The sequence below is a fragment of the Callithrix jacchus genome, chromosome 2 (assembly GCF_049354715.1).
Source record: "Callithrix jacchus isolate 240 chromosome 2, calJac240_pri, whole genome shotgun sequence".
In the NCBI taxonomy this organism is placed as follows: Eukaryota; Metazoa; Chordata; class Mammalia; order Primates; family Cebidae; genus Callithrix; species Callithrix jacchus.
Genome location: NC_133503.1, coordinates 135,531,833 through 135,555,951, shown reverse-complemented (window position 1 = coordinate 135,555,951; position 24,119 = coordinate 135,531,833). Strand labels below are relative to the sequence as shown.

The 24,119-nt window shown below is 37.4% G+C and overlaps 1 protein-coding gene and 1 pseudogene across 9 annotated transcripts in view; one reads left to right on the top strand and one right to left on the bottom strand.

Moving 5' to 3' along the window:
* The window catches only part of POLK (DNA polymerase kappa), an 88,295-nt gene that overhangs the window by 12,109 nt on the left and 52,067 nt on the right, over positions 1-24,119 (top strand). The window lies entirely within an intron of this gene.
* On the bottom strand, positions 17,457-17,513 carry LOC118151922 (U7 small nuclear RNA; annotated as a pseudogene).

Sequence of the window (24,119 nt, the reverse complement as noted above, 5' to 3'; positions counted from 1 at the left end):
AACATGTGGAATAGCCACACTGGGGAGCAAACGTTATTTTCGTACTTTAGGAATATGAATTAAATTATGTATAAGTTTATTTGCTTTTAAATTTTTGAGAAACTTTTACTTCCAGTATGGTGAAGTAAGCTCCTGCACATGGCTGAAAACCTAGAAAAAATACAAAAATCAATTACTTGAGGGGTCTGGGACGAGAAACAGATTTTAGAGGCTATCAAACTTGGACAAAATAGCCCTTAGAGAGTGAGAGGTGAGAGTTTTTTTTTTTTTTTTTTTTGAGATGGAGTCTTGCTCTGTAGCCCAGGCTAGAGTGCAGTGGTGCAATCTCAGCTTACTGCAACCTCCACCTCCCCGATCCTGGTTCAAGCAATTCTGCTTCAGCCTCCCAAGTAGCCTGGATTATAGGCATGCGCCACCATGCCCAGCTAATTTTTGTGTTTTTAGTAGAGACAGGTTTCACCATTTTGGCCAGAATGGTCTTGAACTCCTGACCTGTGATCCACCTGCTGGGATTACAGGCGTGAGCCACTGCGCCAGACCAGGATTCTCATTCTTTGCAGCTTTGCCCTGAGGGCAGGAACAGTATGGCATAACTAATGTTCCATTAGAAAACTCACCATTATTCTGTTTAAAAGAACCAGGGGAAGAGGGCCAGAGCTACTGAAGAGTAGAGAAGGAACCCAGGAAAACAGAGATCCAGAGAGTGGAAATTCTAAATGCCATATAATAGCTTCACCTGACTCTCTGACTGGAATAGTGTACATGCATGCTTAGGGCAAATTGAAAGCAGTCTGAACTGACATCTGAGTCTCTCTCCCCTCACCAGACATTAGAGAATTTTCAGTTAGAGTTTATTTGCCTGCTAAAACCAAAATATTAACACTCGTCAGAAAGAGATAACAGAATCCAGAGTTTTCACAACATAGCATTTACAATATCCAGGATATAATCTAAAATTACTTGATATATGAGCCAGGAAAATGTGAACTATTTTCAGAGATAGCCCCAAGATGATCCAGATGTTGTAACTATCTGACAAAGACTTTAAAGCAACTATTAAAACTGTGCTTAACGAAGTAAAGAAATATGTTCATATCACTAAAAAGAAAGGAAATCCCAGCAATAAAGGAAAATGTAAAACAATCAGATGGAAGCTTTAGAACTAAGAAATACAATATCTGAAATCAAAATGATGTTACTAGATGGACTTAATTGCAGAATGGAAACGACATAGGGATTGGTGTATCAGTACCAAGATAGAGCAATACAAAATAACCAATATGAAGAAGAGTAAGGGAAAAGAGTAAAAAACTGAAAAGGAAACTCAGGTACTTGTGGAACAATTGTAAAGGAGAAATAACAGGAGTAACAGGTAATTGAACCTCCAAAAGGAGGTAAGAGAGAGATGGTCAGAAGAGGAAGAAATAATAATAATGGCCACAACTTTCTCAAAATAGGAAAACATACATAGAGGGAACAACAATTTAAGTGATCATGGCCTTAACAGAAATAATAGAGGCTAGAAAACAATGGAACAACATCTTTAAGGTATTGAAAGAAAAAAATTGTCAATTCAATTCTGTATCTGATGACAATATCGTCACTTGAGAATGAAGATAAAATTAAACTGGCATCTTAGGCGTAGTTATTTATTTGGCATACTGATCAAGAATGTGGGCTCTGGAGACAGAATCTAGATTTGAGTTTTAGCCTGGGTACCTCTTGTGATCGTGGGTGAATTACATAAATTCTCTAACCTCAATTTCCTTATGTATTTTATTAAAGATTCTTTATTGAAATATCTAAACTAATGAGTAATCATGAGTAGCAATGAGAGGATGCTTTTTGAGCACTTAGTATCTGCTTGGCGTATGGTAAATTGTTGGAAAATATTAGTTACTATTTATATATGCATGTTTTTAGCTTTTGTAGTAGATATGACCAATCTTTATAGAATTTCGTATTTTCCATTTTTATCTGTGTTTCGTTTTTGTTCAATTTTAGAGAGGTTGGCTCTATTTTGAAAAGGGAAGAGCGAGACTTTGTCTCTAAAAAAAGAAAAGGGAAGAAACCACTAACAGTATTGTAAAGAGAAATCACTTTTGCTACTGCTTTGACTTCAACAAAAACAAGATTTAGGAAGCTCTCATTTTCAGAAAAGGAAATGAGAGGGGAAATTTTTCTCTCTTAGAAAACAAAAAAACCTCAGCACCTAATTAATAAGACTTTATTACTATGTAAACTAAACTTGATCCAATCATCCTTTTGTTGATTTGGTGCCTTTTTGTTTGGCTCCTAATTTCTTTTTTAGAAATGTTTTTCATGGTATTTTGAAAGCATGATTTAAACAGTTGAAGATAAACTTCTGATTTAATGTGATTTTTTTCTTTTCTTTTCTTTTTTTTTTTTTTTTTTAGACGAAGTCTCCCTCAGTCAACCAGACTGAAGTGCAGTGGCACAGTCTTAGCTCACTGCAACCTCCTCTTCCCAGGATCAACTGATTCTCATGCCTCAGCCTCCTGAGTAGCTGGGATTACAGGTGTGCACCACCATACCTAGCTAATTTTTGTATTTTTAGTAGAGACGTATTTTGCCATGTTGACCAGGCTGGTCTTGAACTCCTGGCCTCAAGTGATCTCCCTGCCTCAGCCTCCCAAAGTGCTGGGGTTACGGGTGTGAGCCAACACACCTGGCCTAATGTGAATATTTTAAAACCTAAAGCCATTTATTTTTCTTTGATGTAAAAGATAGAGGTATCTACAGTAGATAAAGAGAGTCAGCTAGGTTTGTTAAGTTAATCTCTCAGTCTGATTTGAGTTTTAATGTTCATAAACATAAACCATAAGATAACCCTTTTGATTTTGTTTCTGTATTTGATATGGATGGTGATGAAAGATATCATGTATTAAATTTGGCTTTTTAAATACATAATTCATGACATGAAAACATCTCCAAGGAGGATATGCTTTGTTTTGTTCCCACTAAAAAGAATTATGTGATCAAACATGTTTTTTATTCCAGTTGTTGGAAATCTTAAGATGTAGTTTTGGCCAGGTGCAGTTGTTCACACCCCTAATTTCAGCACTTAGGGAGGCCAAGGCAGGAAGATTGCTTGAGCCCAGGAGTTCTAGGGCCTGGGCAACACAGTGATACCCCGCCTTTAACATTGCTTGAGCCTGGGCAACATAGTGAGACCCCACCTCTAAAATAAATAAATAAATAAAAATTAGCTGGTCTTGGTGGTGCACGCCTGTGGTCCCGTCTACTTGAGAGGCTGAGGTGGGAGGATTGTGTGAATATAGCCTGGGTGACAGAGTGAGACCCTGTCTCAAAAAAAAAGAAAACATACATATGTATATATATGTATGTCATGTATATACACCTGTACATACACGTGTATATGTGTGTATGTATAGTTTTATTCTTAGGTCAACTATTTACACTTTGCTGTTGACATACCTGCTTTTCTTCTCTTAACCTGGTAGTTTTACTTTCACTTTTATTTTTAATTCTTTTTACAAGGTATCTCAAAATCGTTTTGCAATGAAATAGATAAACAGGCAGGCTGATAGGTAAGAAGACTACTTGTTAAAGAATTCCATGTGTTGCTTTTAAAATGTCTGTCTTATTAAGACCAGTACCTAAAAATCTATGGGCATAGATATTCATCCCAGCATTTTTTATAATAGAGAAAAATTAGAAACAACTGCTGTCATTAGCGGTCTGTTATATAAAATATAGTTCAACAATACAGTGTATACTGTACATTCATTAAAAATGATGTTAGAAAAATGAAGAAAAAAAGCAAAAAAAAAAATGATGTTAGAATATTGGTACTTTCAGACAAAGATTTTGAAGCAAGAAGTTAAAGTTCAGCCATCCCCAAATGGCTAAACTCAGATGCCCAGACACATCATGATGGCATGGAAAATTTCCCTTCATACAGTCTTAAAGAACATAGACTAAAAAACTATGTGTAGGATGAAATCAAATACGTCTAAAGTATATAGATGATATACTTATATTGCATATAAGTAGAAAAAATTATGGAAGAAAAAAATGATTCTATAGTTCCATAATTATTTAAATAAAAATAATTCCATGTTTAAGGAAAGGTTACAAAGCAGTATGAATAGGATGATGTCATTTTTGTATAAAATGTATGGGGAAATAGACATAGAAGAAAGTAATGAAGTATCCCAAAATATTTTATTAATGATCATTCTCTCTGGATGGTTGCATGATATATTTATTTTGTTTGTTTCCTTTTATGCATTCTGATATAAATTTTTGTAGCAAGCATGAACTTTTATCATCAGTATAAACATTGATGCTGTATTAAAATTAGAGAGTGGAGCATGATGGCTCATGTCTATAACTCCAGCAATTTGAAAGGCGTAGGCAGGAGGATCACTTGAGGCCAGGAGCTGGAGATCAGCGTGGGCAGCATAGCAAGAACTCTACTGTACCAAAAAAAAAAAACACAAAATTCGAGCATGTTGGCACATACCTGTAGTCCTACCAACTCTGGAGTCTGAGTCAGGAGGATCACTGGAACCCAGAAGTTCAGGGTTACAGTGAGGTATGAATGTGCCACTGTACTTCAACCTGGGCAACAAAGTAAGATCCTGTCTCTTAAAAAAAATAGAATGTAATGAAATAGATATTATAAAATATAAAATTATGTATTTTCATGACATTAGGTAAGTACAGTTATCCCTTAGTGTCCCTGGGAGATTGGTTACCGGATATCCCACAGATGCCAAAATCCATGAATGCTCAAATCCCTGATATAAAATGGGATAGTATTTACATATAACCTTCATCTGTTCTTCCATAGATTTTAAATCATCTGTAGATTCCTTAGAATACCTAATTGTGTTAGTCCATTTGTATTGCTTTAAAGGAATATCTGAGACTGGGTAATTTATAAAGAAAAGAGATTTATTTTGACTTATGGGCTATAAGTTCTGCAGGCTATATAGGAAGCATGTGCCAGCATCTGCTCCTGGTAAGGGCCTTAGGAAGCTTCTAATCATGGTGGAAAGCAAAGGGGAAGCAGGTACATCACATGGAGAGAACAGGCACAAAAGAGAGAGTTGGGGAGGTGCCACAATCTTTTAAACAACCTGATCTCTTGTGAACTCAGAGCAAGAACTCACTTATTACCACAAGGAGGGTGCTAAGCCATTCATGAGGGTTGTAGGTCATGACCTACTATCCCCATGACCCAAACACCTCCCACTATGCCCCACTTCAACACTGGGGATCACATTTCAACATGAGATTTGGAGAGGAACACACACATACAAACCATAGATGCGTAGTTTGGATGCTGTATAAGTACTTGTTATATTGTTCCACAGCATATATTATGCAAATAGTTGTAAATGCTATATAAATAGTTATACTGTTATTTAGAGCATAATGACAAGGAAAATGTCTGTACGTGTTCACAGATTTTTAAAAATTTTCTTCGATATACAGTGTGTTGAATACACAAATGTGGAACCCATGGATACGAAGAGCCAAGTACACAGATTATAATCTTGTGATATATATATATAAACATATCAAAATGTATACTGGAGTATATAGAGATCTTTTACCTTGAAACAGAGTAAAAAATACTTAATATATTTCAATTATATAAGGACTTACAAGAGGCATTTAAGTATAAACATGTACACATAGATGAAATCGTGCCCTTCACATCCAGTCTTACATTCTAGGAGATACAGTAGAACTATCAGCGTAAATTCTGCAGTAAATCTTAGTTCACTCAAATTTGCATGAAATAGCTAACAACAAAAACTTTCTTTTTATGAATAATGCATTCCCTTTACTTTCCCTTTTCCTTTAAATAGAAATATAGGGCTCTTTTTTCTTGATTGTTGATCTTTCGGTTTTTAGGTTAGGTAATATCTGGTGAAAATGAGCTGTTTTAGATGCCAAGATTGTTGAAGAAATTACCCTTTGGGTTACTGGGAAGATCTGCAGTTGATCCAAAATCTGTTTTTCTTTATGTTTCTCACATTTGAGGGTATTGAAAAAGCTGAATCTATTTCTACTTCTTTTTTGTTTTTTTTGAAATGGAGTCTCGCTCTGTCACCAAGGCTGGTATGCCTTGGCGTGATCTAGGCTCACTGCAACCTCTGCCTCCTGGGTTCAAGCAATTATCTTGCCTCAGCCTCCTGAGTAGCTGGGATTACAGGCATGTGCCACTGTGCCAGGCTAATTTTTGTGTTTTTAGTAGCGGTGGAGTTTCAGCATGTTGGCCAGACTGGTCTTGAACTCCTGACCTCAGGTGATTCGCCCACCTCAGCCTCCCAAAGTGCTGGGATTACAGGTGTGAGCCACAGCACCCAGCCTTTATTTGCATTTCTTAAACAATTCCATGGTTTTTAGTTAAGTCTGAATGGACATTTTATTTTCATAGTTTTATTTTCGTTTTCTTCTCACTGTTTCATATTCTTCATTTTAAGACTTTTAGAAAGTTGTAAAAATCATGTCATTTAAAAATAAATTACACATTTTTTGTTACAGAATGTATATTTTGTCTATTATTCATACCACTCATATTACTTCTATTATCAAGCTACTGTCTTACTGCTCTTCTTTTTCTGTATGATTTCACTAACTGTATTTACCCTCTTCATGTTTATAGGGTAGTGGTTAAATGTGAGATTTTAACTCATTTATACCTAATGTTCCATTTTTGGAATGCCAAGCTTGTGGGAATTATTTGTATCCTGCTGCTCGAGGTCATGGTCAAGGTCTGATATTTCACACAAAAAATTTGCAACCTCCAGCATAAATGGGTTAAAGCCACTGAAATAGAATCCTAAACCTGCCAATTATTAACTATATTACCTTATCCAAGGTACCTACTAAATTCATACCTCTGTTTCCTCATCTCCAATGAATATTAAATCATGCATGTAAAATACTATAGGATCCAAATGTTAACTTTTACAATTATTCCATTTATAAAAACTTAACTGATGTATTATTATTTTTGTCTGTATATTAATCTGTTCATTCAACAAACATTTAATAATTAACAGGTCTAATGGCCTAGCACTTCAGCAGTTTTTGCCCTCTTGAAGTTTATATTTTAGTTGAAATATAACTAAAATGAAAATGTTTTCTTTTTTCCTTGCATAGATTCTAGGGGAAAAAGTTATTTGGCATCAGTTATTCTGTTGGTTCAGTTCATTACTGTGCTTTAATTTCTTACCTTCATTCAAATGAAAACTGTAATCTTCCATATATAGCTATTTATACCAGTGCCACCCAAAATGTTGGCTGTGGACCAGTGCTAATCCATATGAGATAATTATAAAACTTCAGAGTAAGCTGTAAACTTAGTTTCTGAGGGTCAAGGATTTGAGCATACCATAGCTGAATGCCTCTGGCTCATGAGGTTCCAGTCAAGTTATTATCTAGGGCAGTAGTCTTCTTTGAAGACTTAACTAGAGGAGGATCCACTTCTATGGTCACTCACATGACCTCCTCACAGGGCTGTCTCACGTGGCAGCTGGCTTCCCCAGAGGTAGTAATCCAAGTGAGAATAAGAACATCTAAAATGAAAGTCACATTCCTTTATAAACCATTGTAGTTTTTTTTTTTAACTTTTATTTTAGGTTCAGGGGGTACATGTACAAGTTTATTAGATAGGCAAATTGCATGTCATGGGGTATGGTGTACAGATTTTCACCCAGGTAATAAGCATAGTACCCAATATGTAGTTTTTCAATCCTCTGCCTCCTCCTACCCTCCACCTGCAAGTGGGCCCCAGTGTCTGTTGTTCCCTTCTTTGTGCACGCAAAGTTTAGCTCCTACTTTTAAGTGAGAACATGTGGTTTTTGGTTTTCTGTTTCTATGTTAGTTTGCTTAGGATGATGACCTCCAGCTCCATCCATTTTGCATCAGAGGACATGATCTCATCCATTATTATGGCTGCATAGTATTCCTTTGTGTATATGTACCGCTTAAAAAAAAAATCCAGTCTACCATTAATAGGCATTTAGGTTGATTCCATGTCTTTGCTATTGTGAATAGTGCTGCAATGAAAATGCACATGCATGTATCTTTTATGGTAGAATGATGTATATTCCTTTGGATATAGACCCAATAATGGCATGGCCAGATCAAATAATAATTCTGTTTTAAGTTCTTTGAGAAATTGCCAGACTGCCTTCCACAATGACTGAACTAATTTACATTCCCACCAATAATGTATGAGTGTTCCCTTTTCTCTACAACTTCAAAAGCATCTGTTATTTTTTGTTTTTTTTTTTTAAATAGCATTTCTGACCTGTGGGAGGTGGTATCTCATTGTGATTTTGATTTGCATTTCTCTAGTGATTAGTAATATTGAGCATTTTTTTATATGCTTGTTGGTCACGTGTATGTCTTTTGAAAAGTATCTGTTCATGTTTTTACCCACTTTTGAATGGGATGATTATTCTTCTTTTTTTTTTTTTTACTTTTTTTTTTCTTTTAAAGATGGGGTTTCACCATGATGGCCAGGCTGGTCTTGAACTCCTGACCTCAGGTGATCCACCCACCTCAGCCTCCCAAAATGCTAGGATTACAGGCGTGAGCCACCGCACCCGGCTTGATTATTCTTTTTTTGCTTTAAAATTTTGTTTCAGTTGCTTATAGATGCTGGATATTAGACCTTTGTTGGATGCATAGTTTACAGATATTTTCTTGCATTCTGTAGGTTCTGCTTATTCTGTTGATAATTTCTTTTGCTTTGGAAAACCTCTTTAGTTTAATTAGGTCCCATTTGTCAGTTTTTGTTTTCATTGCAATTGCTTTTGGCATCTTCATCATGAAATCTTTGCCAAAGCTTGTGTCCAGAATGGTATTTCCTAGGCTGTCTTCCAGGGTTTTTGAAGTTTTAGGTTTTACATTTAAATCTTTAATCCATCTTGAGTTGATTTTTGTACATAGTGTAATGAAAGGATCCAGGTTCAGTCTTATGCATCTGGCTATCCAGTTATCTCAGCACCATTTATTGAATACAGAGTTCTTTCTCCATTGCGTGTTTTTGTTGATTTTTGTCAAAGATCAAATAATTGTAGTCATGTGGTCATACTTCTGGGCTCTCTATTCTGTTCCATTGGTCTGTATGTCTGTTTGGTACCAATACCATGTTGTTTTGGTTTCTGTATCTTTGTAGCATAGTTTGAAATCTGGTAATGTGATGCCTCCAGCTTTGTTCTTTTTGCTTAGGGTTACCTTGACTATTCAGGCTCTTTTTTGGTTTCATAGGATATTTAAAATAGTTATTTCTAGTTACAGTTTTTTGAAGAATGTCATTCATAGTTTGATAGGAATAGCACTGAATCTATAATTTGCTTTAGGCAGTATGACACTCTTAACAATGTTGATTCATTCTATTTAGGAGCATGAAATGTTTTTCCATTTGTTTGTGTTACCCCTGATTTCTTATAGCAGTGTTTTTTAATTCTCACTGTAGAGATCTTTCACCTCCCTTTTAATACCTGGTTAGATATTTTATTCTTTTTGTGGCTATTGTGAATGGGAGTGCATTCCTGATTTGGCTCTCAGCTTGGAGGGTGTTGGTGTATAAGAATGCTACAGATTTTTGTACATTGATTTTGTATCCTGAAGCTTTGCTGAAGTTTATCATATTCATGGAGCTCCTGGGCAGGCGCGGTCTCCAGGAAGCAGGCTGCAAACTGCTGCAGCACCTTCAGGTCCTCGTCTGCACAGTCCCCATCAGCCACCCACATGCAGCTGATTTTCACTGGCTGCAGGATGCGAAACTGCTTCCCCTTGGCCAGAAACTCATCCCACTCCTTGGCCTTCAGTTTCTGGCGGACCTTGTGGTTCTCAGGGGTTGGGTGTGGTGGCTCAAGCCTGTAATCCCAGCATTTTGGGAGGCTGAGGCAGGTGGATTGCTTGAGGTCAGAAGTTTAGTACCAGCCTGAGCAACATGGTGAAACCCTGTCTCTACTAAAAATACAAAAATTAGCCAGGTGTGGTGGTGCCTTCCTGTAGTCCCAGCTACTCAGAAGGCTGAGGCAGGAGAATCACTTGAACCGAGGAGGCAGAGGTTGCAATGAGCCAAGATCATGCCACTGCACTCTAGCTTGAGTGACAGAGCGAGACCCTGTCTCAAAATTAAAAAAAAAGAGATTTTGGGCTGAGACTGTGAGGTTTAGTAGGTATAGAATGATATTGTCTGCAAAGAGGGATAGATTGAATTCCTCTCTTTCTATTCTTCTGTATGCCTTTTATTTCTTTCTCTTGTCTGATTACTTTGGCTCTAGGACATCCAATACTATGTTGAATAGGAGTGGTGTGAGAGGGCATCCTTCTCTCTTGCCATTTTTCAAGGGAAATGCTTCCAGCTTTTGCCCATTCTATATGATATTGGCTGTGGGTTTTTCATAGATGGCTCTTACTATTTTCAGATATATTCCTTCAATGCCTAGTTTGTTGAAGGTTTTTAACAGAAAGAGATGTTGAATTGTAACAAAAGCCTTTTCTGCATCTGTTAAGATGATTATGTGGTTTTTGTTTCTAGTCTGTTCATGTGGCGAATAACATTGATTTGCATTTGTCGAGCCAACCTTGTGTCCCAGGGATAGAGCCTACTTGACCCTTGTGGATTAACTTTTTCATGTGCTGCTGGATTCTGTGTACTAGTATTTTGTTCAGTATTTTTGCATCTGTGTTCATCGAGTATATTGGTGTAAAGTTTTTGAATTGTATCTCTGCTGGGTTTTGGTATCAAGATGTTGCTGGTCTCATAGAATAAGTTATGAAGGGGTGCCTCCTCAACTTTTGGAAGAGGGTTAATAGGAATGGTATGAGATCTTCCTTATACATCTAGTAGAATTTTTGAATTCATCTGGTCCTGGACTTCTTCTGGTTGGTAGGCAGTTTTTTTTCCTGATTCAGTTTGGAACTTATTATTGGTCTGTTCAGGGATTCAGTATCTTCCTGGTTCAATCTTGGGAAGATGTATTTTTCCAAGAATTTGTCTGTTTCTTTTATGCACATAGAGCCATTAGGTTTTCTAACTTATGTGCACAGAGGTCTTCATATGTGAATATTCACTTAGGGTGGCTGGCAAAATATTAAAGATATATTAGGAAAAGTTATAGATTAGTCTTAAACTGTTTCGAAGGCTGAAAGGTTTTATTGGAGCAGGCCAAAGGTGGCTGGCTGGTCCATTAAGCTAGGGAGAAGATAGTGACCAGGCTTTCCCAGTTAAGTCTGTTTACTCCACATCCCTTTGTCTCTAACTGTTTATTCATGTAAACTTTGTGCTGGATAGCCCTCTGAGTGGGAGATCAAAGGGGAATTACCTGTTAATAGTGTTTACTCTGTGCCCAGAACTTAAAGCTTTTATCATTCATAAAACCACTCTTTTAACCATGTTAACTATCCACAAGTGTGTTAACTTAGAACCTCTGTTGTAAAATCTTGATGGAATAAATGTGTGGATGGACAGAGGGTTTTGGTCAATAGGTTGCATTTTGCCCTCTGAAAGCAGCCAACGGCCATCCCTAGCCCATTTGTATCACTGTAATGGTGCGAAAATGCATTCATTCATCTGTTGTTGAGTCTGGGTCTGCAGGTCAGACTTCCTCAGGTGGTGGTTGACGTCTCATTCATAATGGCCTCTGATGATTTTTTGTATTTCTGTGGGGTCCCTAGTAACATACCCTTTGTCATTTTAAATTGTGTTTATTAGGCTCTTCTCTCCTTTTATCATTGGCTCTTCTCTCCTTTTTTCATTATTAGTCTAGATAGTGGTTTATCTGTCTTACTAATTCTTTGAAATAACCTACTTCTGGATTCACTGATCTTTTGTATGGCTTTTCACATATCAGTTTCCTTCAGTTAAGCTCTGATTTTGGTTATTTCTTGTCTTCTGCTACCCTTAGTGTTGGTTTGCTCTAGTTTTTCTAGTTTCTGTAATTGTGATTTTAGGTTGCTTATTTGAGATCTTACTTTTTTCTTTTTTTTTTTTTGATGTAAGAAAAAAGAAGAAAAAAGTAATTTCATGCTATAAACTTCCCTCTTAACACTGCTTTGGCTGTGTTTAAGAGATTCTGGTACATTGTATCTTTTTTCTTGTTAGTTTCAAAGAATTTTTTTATTTCTGCCTTAATTTCATTATTTGCTTAGAAAAAATTCAGGAGCAGGTTACTTTCTATGCAATTCTGTGGTTTTGAATGATTTTCTTAGCATTTATTTATATTTTTGTTACACTGTGATAAGAGAACGTGGTTAGTATGATTTTGGTATTTTTGAATTTGCTGAGGATTGTTTTATGCCAATTGTGTGGTCTATTTTGAAGTATGTGCCATGTGCCGATGAAAAGATGTGTATTCTGTTGATTAGGGGTGGAGAGTTCTGTAGATGTCACTGAGTCCATTTGGTCGTATGTAGAGTTCAGATCCTGAATATTTTTGTTAGTTTTTCACCTTGATGAGATGTCTAATATCAGTGGGGTGTTAAAATCTCCCACTATTATTGTGTTGTTATCTCAGTCTCTTCATAGGTCTCTAAGAACTTGCTTTATGAGTCTGCGTGCTCCTGTGTTGAGTGCATATACATTTAGGAAAGTTAGATCCTTTTTTTGAATTGAGCCCTTGGCCATTATGTAATGCTCCTCCTTGTCTTTTTTGATCTTTGTTTATTTAAAGTCTGTTTTGTCGAAATTACAATAGCAATCCATGCTTTTTTTCTGAATTCTATTTGCTTTATAGATTTTTCTTCATCCTTTTACTTTGAATCTATGGGTGTCATTGCATGTGAGATGGGTCTACTGAAGACAGTGTACCACTGGGTTTTGCTTCTTTAGCCAAGTTATCATTCTGGCTTTTAATTGTGGTGTGCATTCAAGGTTAGTATTGATGTTTGCAAATTTGATGCAGTCATGTTGTTAGTTGGTTATTATGAGACTTGTTTGTGTGGCTCTTTTATAATGTCACTAGTCTGTGGAGTTAAATGTGTTTTTGTAGTGTCCACTAACAGTCTTTCCTTTCCATATTTAGCACTTCCTTCAGGACCTCAGTAAGGCAGGTATGGTGGTAATTAATTCAATTAGCATTTGCTTGTCTGAAAAGGATCTTATTTCTCCTTTGCTTGCGAAGCTTAGTTTGGCTGGATATGGAATTCTTGATTGAAAATTTTTTTTAAAGAATGCTGAATATAGGACCCCAATCTCTTCTGGCCAATAAGGTTTCTGCTGACAAGTCTGCTGTTAGCCATTTAATGGGGTTCCCTTTGTAGGTGCCCTGCCTCTTCTCTCTAGTTACCTTTAACATTTTTTTCTTTCATTTTGACCTTGGAGACTCTGATGACTATGTGCTTTGGGATGGTTTTCTTGTTCAGTGTTTCACAGGGATTCTCTTCATTTCCTAAATTTGAATGTTGGCCTGTCTAGTGAAGTTGGTGAAAATTTCATGGGCAGTATCCTGAAATATGTTTTTCAAGTTGCTTACTTTCTCTCTCTCTCTTTCAGGGTTGCTGATGAGTCATAGATTTGGTCTTTTTAATATAATCCCATATTTCTTGGAGGTTTTGTTCAGTCTTTATTGTTTTTTCTTTATTATTGCGTGACTGGATTATTTCCGAGAGCTAGTCTTCAAGCTCTGAGATTCTTTCCTCAGTTTGGTGGATTCTGCTATTAATACTTGGAATTGCATTATGAAATTCTTCTGGTGTGTTTTTCAAGTTTTATCAGTTGAATTTGGTTCTTTCATATAAGGGCCATTTGGTCTATTACCTCCTGTACTGTTTTATTTAATCCTTAGTTTTCTTGGATTGGGTTTTAACTGTCTCCTCTATATCAGTGATCTTTGTTCCTATCTATATTCTGAATTCTGTTTCTAACATTTCAGCCTAGTTAAGAACCATTGCCTGGGAACTAGTGTGGTCATTTGGAGGTAAGAAGACACTCTGGCTTTTGAGTTGCTAGAGTTCTTGTGCTGGTTCTTTCTCATTTGTGTGGGCTGATGTCCCTTCAGTTTTTGATATTGCTGTCCTTTGGATTTTTTCTTTTTTCTTCTTGGATGCCCTTGGGGATTTGATTATGGTATAAGTTAGGTTCAACTGACTAGCTTTGATTCTAGTCTGCTCCTGGGTCTTGGAGGACCCCCCTCTGATTACTGTCCCTATGCTTGCATTTTCTGGGGGGTGTTCTCGTCATCAGGGGCCTCAGCTGTCAGACAGACTGTATTCTTGCCACATCAGCCCTAATTTACTATTTGTGTGCTTCCTGGGAAAACATGGGGTTGTGCCTGCCTACAGAGTTCAGGTGGAAGTAGGAACCCTGGGTTGGAAGTTCTAATAGATGTGGCCCATCTGGCTATAAGAGGCAAGGTGGGTGGAATTGCCTGCTCTGCTATCTGGGTGTTTCCAGGGCAACAGGAGGCCGTACCCCTCGGCAAATTCAGGCAGAAGTAGCACCACTGGGCCAGAAGCTCTAGCAGGCACAGCTCTCCTGACTACCAGTGGTGGGGGTGGGTGGAGCCACCCACCCTTCCTCCTGGTGTTTGCTGGGACAGACACCACTGTGCCTACCACTAGCTGAGTTCCCACAGAAGCAGGACCCCTGGGCTAAAGCTCTAGCATATGTTGACCACCGCTCTCACACCCCACCCCAGCTACCAGAGGCAAGGGTGGTGGTAAGGGTGGCACATTCTCCTGTCTGGGTATTTACTCGGACAACAGGAAGGTGTGCCCTCCTGCGAGTTCACACAGATGTGGGGCCTCTGGGCCAGAAGCTCTTGCAAGCATTGCTTGCCTGGCTACCAGTGGCAGGGGCAGGTGGGGTCATGTAATCTGCTGTCTTGTTGTTTCCTGGGCTGACAGGAAGCTACATCCTTCAGCTGAGTTCATGCAGAACAGGACTACTGGGCTAGAAGCTCTAGCATGCATTACCTGCCTGGCTACCTGTGACAGGGTTAGGTGGAGTGGCTGGCCAAATTCTGGCTGAAGCAGGACCACTGGGCTGGGAACTGTTGCTGAGCCCCATCCAGCAAGGAGTAGTAGAACAATCTTAATGCTTTCAGGCACTGCAGCTGTGACCTCTCCTGGGGCTATAAAACTGGTGCTGGTCTGCTCCAGGGCCCAAGGATTGTAGAGGCCCTTGGACTTCAGAGTTGCCTCTACCAAACATCCCAGTGGGGATGCGTGAGGAGATGAGGTGGCCTCAGTCTAGAAGCGTGGGGAGTGAGGAGATGAGGTGGCCAGGGAAAATCTCCCCTGATCTCTTGCACAGGACCCCGCGGAAAGTGTGAATCTCCCTAAGGCCTCACTCACCCTTTCCAGTGTTGGTTAGGTTCTCTTGGCTCTGTGCTCAGCCCAGACAGGGTATGTAGCTTCATTTCTCCTGCTCTCTGTGTTCCCCTGCTGCCTTGATAGACCTCAACATTGTTTCTCAAATGATCAGCCTGCAGGATCAGTGTTCATTAGCTGTTTTGCTTATTCTCTGTGAGAGCAGTGCACATGAGCTGCTTCTAGTCTGCCATCTTGGCCCCACTAAGCTAACTCATTTTTGGATGTTACATTCCATCACTTCTGCTTCTGCTGTATTCTATTTGTTAAAAGCAAGTCTCTTAATTGCACATTATGGCATTAGTTTGTTCTATCTTTCTTGCTTTTCCTAGCATCTGTGAAGTATTACTGAAAGTAATTATTTTAGTAGTGTTAGAAAACATATATTTTATAATAATTATTTTAGTAGTGTTAGAAAATGGATATTTTCTTTGCAGTAATTTTATTTTCTAGTGCATTTTGTAGTATAGAAATAAGTGCTTTATATGCTGGAGGTTGCTGTTAACACTTTATGAATTTTCATAATGCTATATACCATGTGCACACAACAGTGTCAGAATTAGCCTTAAACAATTTATTGGCATTGGGCAAGTGGTTTTTCTCAAAAATATTAATTCAGTGGGCTTTGCCAATAGGCTAATGCCATTATGATTTAAAATTCTGATCTGATAAATTTAAGCTCTTGCCTTTTAATAAAGATGATTATTTTGACTTTTTAGAAATTATAGTTACAGAGCCAAAACCAACAAAGGAAGACTTTTTCTTGGCTTTTAGAGCTTTAACATTGACATTATCCTAAAATTCAAATCCAGGTATTTTAGTTTAATTTAAATTAAAAAAACATGTTAAGATAACCAAATTTAGGCCAGGTAAAGTAGCTCCCATCTGTAATCCCAGCACTTTGGGAGGCCAAGACAAGCAGATCACCCGAGGTCGGGAGTTTGAAACCAGCCTGACTACCATGGTGAAACCCCATCTCTAATAAAAATACAACAATTAGCTGGGCTTGGTTGTATATGCCTGTAATCCCAGCTACTCAGGAAGCTGAGAAAGGAGAATTGCTTGAATTGAGGTTGCCAGTGAGCCGAGATCACATCACTGCACTCCAGCCTGGGCAACAGAGTGAGACTCTGTCTCAAAAAAAAAAAAAAAGATAATCAAATTTAGACACATATAAATTTTGAAACTAATACCTAATGTTGAATTTGATATCCTGATGTTTAACTGTGTTAATGCATTGTCATAATGTGCTTGGAATGACTGATTTAAAAGTCATATCTATGACTGTCTGGAATACATGTAAAAACACTTTATATTAATGAAACTTGACAAGTGAATGCATTTTTATGGAGTAGGTACCATTTGTTTTTTCTTACTTCCCTAAAGTTAGTTGGTACTTTGTGTATGTGTGTGTGGCAGGGGATAGAGAGTGATATTTTTTCACTTGTCATTTATTTAGTAATAAAGATTTTTGTTGGTATTCTGTGATTTCTCAATTATTACATGCTAATATTTGCGGCCAGCCCTGTGGGCTTGATCACATTTTAGAGAAATAAGTAAGAATGAAAGTGAGTGGAGAGAATTCACATCTAATATATGCTTATTGTGTGTTGTTGAGGTGCATGTTATCACACATTTAAGCCTCAACAACCCTGGAAAGTAAGTTTTACAAACCATAATACCAAGATTCATAGTCTTTGAAATAACTTAAATTTTCCCGGAAGACACAGCTAACAGCTAGCTAAGTTTCAGAGTTTAAATTTAAATCCAGGTCTATCTGGTTTCAAAGCATGTACTTCTTGCAGTATATCATAATGCCTCTTTGGGGCTAAACTTTTTAAAAGTCATCTTAAACAGCATATTTAGATCTCATTAATTTTAAAAAAGTTATCAGTAATCTGGACTGCTTTTTCTTTTATGAAAAAAATTAAGCTAACATAAACCACATATTAAGCTAACATAAACCACATATTGTGATAACTGATGCTCTTTTTCATAAACCTTCCATTAGTGTTTTTTGAAACTTCCAAAAAAAAATTACCAAATAAAAACCAAGTTATGGTATCTCAAAGGTGAGAAAGATATCATCTCATCAATTTTTGAAGGAGCAGGGTGGTGGGAGCTTTCTGGTGAAGACCAGAAAACCTACTAAATTCTAAAAAGCCCTAACATTCATCTCATCAATTGAGAATATTTTTACTAATTTAGTATAAATCCTAGATGTCATTGTTTAGTATCAAATGCTTTTTATGTAATATGGGTTTAAGTGTTTTCATTTGTTTTTTTTTTTTGAGAGTTTTTTTCTCGTTGCCCAGGCTGGGGTGCAGTGGCGCATCTTGGCTCACTGCAACCTCCGCCTCCTGTATTCAAGCAGTTCTCCTGCCTCAGCCTCCTGAGTAGCTGGGATTACGGGCCCACACCACTATGCCCAGCTAATTTAAAAATTTTTTTTGTAGAAACGGGGGTCTCACTCTGTTGCTGGGGCTGGTCTCAAAACCCTGGGCTCAAGCAATACTCCCACCTCAGCACCGCAAAGGGCTGGGATTACAGGAATAAACCACCACCCCTTGCCTGCATACATACTTCTAAGGAATTTGGAGAATCAAATCAATGAAGGTTACTATGAGTGTTCCCCTTTTTTGTAGGCTATCCATTTATTCTTTTATATTAGTGATAGAATACATATGAAGAAATTATAGAAGAGCTGTAGAGTAGCATTAGTAGAAAAGAGATCTAAGAAAATATTTGAGGTTTTTAATCTAAAATTTATCTGAACAGTTATGTTGCTAAGGGGTTTTAAACCCCTACCATACACTATTAAAACTGTAAGAAAACTAAAAAATCAGTAGCGGTGGATCAAGAAACAATATCAAGGTTAGAACTCAGAAGAAACTTAGGAGCAGTATGGCAAAGGGGACAATTGAAAGGATCATTTTTCCAGGACAGGAAAATAATAATAGTTTATACAATTCTTTTTGATTTTATTAGATATCTTCCTTCCAATAGTGTGTAGCGGAGTGTAGAGATAAATAGTACAATATCTCAATTTCTTACTTGTAGTGTAATGCTAACCTATTATCCTGGCTTCTGTTGTAATTTTTTTTTTTAAGACACAGGTCTTATCACCCCGTTTCTTAAAAACTCTTGCTTTATTGCACAGGCTGGAGTGCAGTGGCATAACCATGGCTCACTGCAGCCTCCAACTCCTGGGCTCAAGTGATCCTCCTGCCTCAGGATCCCGAGAAGCTAGGACTATAGGTACATGTCAACACACCTGGCTGGTTATTTTTTTATAAAGACAGGGTCTCACTATGTCGCCCAGGCTGGTCTTGAGTTCCTAACCTGAAGTGGTCCTTCCACACTTAGCCTCCCAAAGTGCTGTAATCACAGCCCTGAGCCACTGCACCTGTCCTAATTTTATATTAAAATCATAATATTCTAGATTATAGAACTTAAAAAACAGTACCAAAAAAGGTACTACAGGAGAAACGTTTTCTCCTTTTCTAAGGACATAGTATGAACTGTCCCTTAAGACCAGTGCACTTTACTGAAACAAAATTAGTTTGTTTAGCATCCCTTTTTTATAGATAGATATTTTTGCTGATATCTAGTGCCCAAAGAAATAAACTCCCAGCCTATCTCCTTCATGTTGAGTCAACATTCCAAGAAACAATCAACTTCTATAAGATAAAAACTTAAATTTTCACAATTATTAAATGTCTTAAGTATGTTTATTTCTGAGTTAAAGTTTTCATTGTTAAAGAACCTGAAAGAATTTTTATAAAATATGCAACTCATCATCCAAATAGAAACTTAAAAACTTGGGGTTTGGGGAATTTGCCTCTGAATTGACACAGTAGGTAATATGTTTATATCAGAATATGTTCATTCTGTCAAAAGAAAATAATTTCTGCTTATTGTTCTATAAGAGTGAATTTAATGTCTTTAGGATGAAATAGAGTATAGGTTTTTAAATTGCCCTCTGTCCCATTCTTCTTCATTAGAACCAATTAAATGAATAGAAAAAGGAAAAAGTCAGAAGAGAATATAGGCATGGTTCTCACAAGACAGGCCTTTTGTCTCTGGTAAAAAAAAAAACTTGAGTTTTCTTTTAGCATATATATTCTTGGTTTAGGTTCTATGGAGTTTCATTATTTCTGTTATTTCTCTCAGTGACACATATAAATGAGAAAATCTTTCAAATCCAGTCTAAAATATTTTTGAAAGTTTTTGCCTTTTATTTTGCAAAAATATTAAAAGCTAAAGCTAAAAATTCAAAGTTGCACCTGTACTTTTATTCTTGTCACATAAAAATTGTGGCCATATGGTTTCCATGTTTGTTTTTATGTATCTGTTTGTAAAATAACTGACAAACATGGAAAAATAATGTATTAAAGTCTTGAGATTGTGATTTTTTATTTTCTTGAAATTTCAAAAAGTATTTTTACAATAAACGAAACTGAAAAAGTAAATTTTAAAGTAGATCATATAAGATGTATTGGTTTGAAACTTACTACTTTAAATGTAGGGTAATATTCCTAATTCGATTAATTGTATTTATGGAGAGTAAACAGAACATTTAATCACAGTCTGAAATTTTGTGTTGGGTACTTAATCTGTTCAAAGTACTAAATATTTGAATATTTGGAAGATTTAAAATAGTGTTTGTTCTTAAGTTTAGTAAAGGTTTTCTGAGGAAATTATTACATTTGATTACTTACAGTGTATTAGAAATAGGAAACAAGCTCCACATAGGAACTTACTGTAGTTTAGCTTTTCATATTCATACTTCTTACCTCTCTCTTTTTCTCTCTCTCTCTCCCCTTTTCCCCCTCCCCTTCTCTCTTATTGCTTTTGGTATATTTTACGTATTTTCTGGTAGATTAATTCCAGGTGACTGATCACAGTGTGATATTTTCTACATAGTTTTGTTTACATTTTATAGGTAGGAGGACCCCTACCACACTAAAACTTTTTCCTTAGAATTCCTTCTTAAAAATCCTAAGTTTCATTGTTCAACACCCACCTACGAGTGAGAACATGCGGTGTTTGATTTTCTGTTCTTGTGTCAGTTTGCTGAGAAAGATGGTTTCCAGGTTCATCCATGTCCCTACAAAGGACACAAACTCATCATTTTTTTGTGGCTGCATAGTATTCCATGGTGAATATGTGCCACATTTTCCCTGTCCAGTCTATCAGCATCACAGACTGGGGTTTGTTGAGAGGGACATAGGGGGTAGGGAGTTGGGGAGGGACAGCAGGGGGTAGGGAGTTGGGGAGAGATAGCATGGGGAGAAATGCCAGACATAGGTGATGGGGAGGAAGGCAGCAAAAAATTGCTGTCATGTGTATACCTATGCAGCAATTTTGCATGTTCTTCACATGTACCCCAAAACCTAAAATGCAATAAAAAATAAAAATTAAAAAAAAATCCTGTTTCCATCTTTACCACCCGAAACAAAAGTTTGCCTTATATGTGTGTGTATAAATATGTGTATGTGTGTGTGTGTGTGTGTGTATCTTTTTTTTTTTTTTTTGAGACAGAGTCTCATTCTGTCTGGCCCAGGCTAGAGTGCAGTGGTGTAGTCTCGGTCCACTGAAGCCTCTGCCTCCTGGGTTCAAGCGATTCTCCTTCTCAGCCTTCCAAGTAGCTGGGACTACAGGTGTGTGCCACCACACCTGGCTAATTTTGTATTTTTATTAGAGATAGGGTTTCACCGTGTTGGCCAAGCTGGTCTCAAATTCCTGACTTCAGGTTATCCACCCACCTTGGCCTACCAAAGTGCTGGGATTACAGGCATGAGTCACTGCTGTGCCTTATATTTTTAACTAGTAACCTGAGTAGTCAGTGGTAGAATTAGACAGGAAAGAATCTGAGTATTTTCAGAGAAAGTGTCCTTTTAAACCAATATGCTCAGAGTTTGTTCCTTTGAGTTGTGTTTGAAAGTGTCCTTTTAAACCAATATGCTCAGAGTTTGTTCCTCTTTGTGCTTCTGAGCTGAAGTTAAACAAACTTATTCTGTAATATCAGGCTATAAAGATGTTTGATCATTTCCTCTTCAAAAAAAACTTGTTTATAAAGTCTCAGTTATGTCCATTCATAGGATTTTGGACTCTGGATATGATACTGCCTAGTGATCATAGGAAAAATACTAATTTGGAAGCAAAACAAAACAAAAATTCATCTGTAATATCTGTGAACTTTGGCTTTTTCTTGGGAATACTTACATTGTACCCTGTTCCTTTGTATAGTCTCTGGTCTTCATTGTAAAGGGAGAGAATTAGGAAAAGTGAGACCAGTGATTTTCACAGTTATACGCATTTGGCTTTATTTTATTATTATTATTATTATTATTTTAGAGAAAGGGTCTCACTGTTGCCCAGACTGGAATGTAGTAACACAATTGTAGCTCACTCTAAAATTTTTTGTGGAGATGGGGTCTTGTTTTGTTGCCCAGTGTGGTCTCAGATCACTGGCCTCAAGGAATCCTCCTGCCTTGGCCTCTCAAAGTTCTAGAATTACATGCCTGAGCCACTATACATGGCCTGGCCTTAACTTTAATAGTAATGACAACTATTGACTGAACACTTAGGTGCCAGATACTATACTAGGCACTTACATTATTTGCTGACCTCACAAGGCCATATGAAGTAGAACAAAATCTTCTTTTCCAGGAAAATACAGAAAAATCATTATACTTTGTGGTATTATATGATCATCTCTACTAGGAGCTCGCTTTCAATTTAAGGATTTCTAGAAAAAGAAACTCATTGAAGAACTAATGGGAAAAACAAGGGTAATCAGGACTAATGACAGATTTTGGAAATCTGAAAAAATAAATACTAACCAATGAAAAACGAAAGCAGGCTCAGTACAGTGACATAAATGATAGTGCTAAAAGAAACTCATAATGATCCCAATATATTAAACCTTAGTATGTTGTTTATTACCTTTGTTGTCCAATGTTTTTTCTTTGGTTTACAAATAATTGAAAAGGATTACCGGGCGCGGTGGCTCACGCCTGTAATCCCAGCACTTTGGGAGACCAAGGCGGGCAGATCACGAGGTCAAGAGATCAAGACCATCCTGGCCAACATGGTGAAACCCCGTCTGTACTAAAAGTACAAAAAATTAGCCGGGCATGGCGGTGCGTGCTTGTGGTCTCATCTACTCGGGAGGCTGAGGCAGGAGAATTGCTTGAAACTGGAAAACGGAAGTTGCAGTGAGCCGGTATTGTGCCACTATACTCCAGCTTGGCGATAGAGCGAGACTCTGTCTCAAAAAAAAAAAAAAAGAAAGAAAGAAAAGGATTTAATCAAGTAAATTATACAACATAATCTCCATAAGAATAAATGTAAAGTAGACTCTTAAATATTCTAATACAAGTCCCTAAAGTCTTTGATAAATCAATTTGCACATCAAATATCTGAGGAAAATAAGGTTTGTAAACTGGGAGGTTATTTAGCACATATACTTATCAGTACATGTTTAATGTTGAAACAAGGAAACACTACAAGTATTTTTAAATTATTAGCTTCAAAAACCAGTTTTTCTCCTGATTTTTACTGTGATTATGTGATCTTGCTTTGTGAATTAGAGAATGAGAACAATGATATAAACTGAGATTGTTCAGTCATTCAACAAATATCTGTTGAGCACCTACCCTATGCCAAGCATTATTTGAGGTGTTTTGGATATATCATTGAAAAGAAAAAAAGAAAATGAGTTCCCTGTCTTCATGGAGCTTACATTTTCACAGGGGAGATAGACAGTAAACATAACATATCTTAGAAATAAGAGCTGTGAAAAAAAATAGGGCATTGGGAAGAGCAGGTGAGAGGGGTAATTAGGCTATAATTTTAAAGAGGGAGGTCAGGGTAGGCCCTCATTGACATTTAAGCAAAGGCTTGGAAACGTGGGAGTTTAGTCAAGAGGACGTCTGGCATAAGAACCCTCCAGGAGAAGAACATAGTGCAAAAAGACCTCAAGATTACAGTGTACCTCAGAGAGTTGAGCAACAGCACAGAGACCAGTGTGGACATAGAGTAATGTGCAAGGCAGAATATTAGACAGACAGGAGAGTAGACAGGTAGCAGGGATCCAGATTCCACAGGGCCTTGAAGGTCATTTTAAGGACTTGTGGTTTTATTCTCAAGTGAGATGAATGGCACTGTACAGTTTTCAGCAGAAAAATGACATGATCTTACCTGTGATTTGAAATAATCCATTGTGCTACTGTGTTGATAATTGGCTATAGGAAAAAAAGGGCGGAAGGAGAAAGACTTATTTAAGAGACTACTGCAATAATCCAGCAAGAGATAATGGTGGTTCAGATGAGAGTGAATGCAGTGAAGAGAATGAGAAGTGGTTAAATTCAGGGTGATTTTGAAAGCAGAGCCCACAGGATTTCCTGATAGTTTGGAGGTGGGTATATGAGAAAGAGAGGGGTCAAAAACGACTCCTGGGTTATTTGCAGGAGCAACTGGAATGGATTGGAGTTGCCCTCAGTGGAGACCAGGAAGGCCAGAAGTGGAGCTGGTTGGAGGGGATGGAGGCAGATTAAAAAATTACTTTTAAACATGTTAAACTTGAAATGTCAGACAGGTATTTGGATTGGTGCTGTAAACCTGTAAGTCACTGACATGTAGATGATATTAAACATATGCCTATGAAATTGGACAAAAGTTTCATGGTAATTAGGTATCAGAAAGCAGGAGGGTAGTCAAAAACTACCAATCACAATTTTGCCTTGTCCCACGATTGCCTGTAGCCTAGTTCT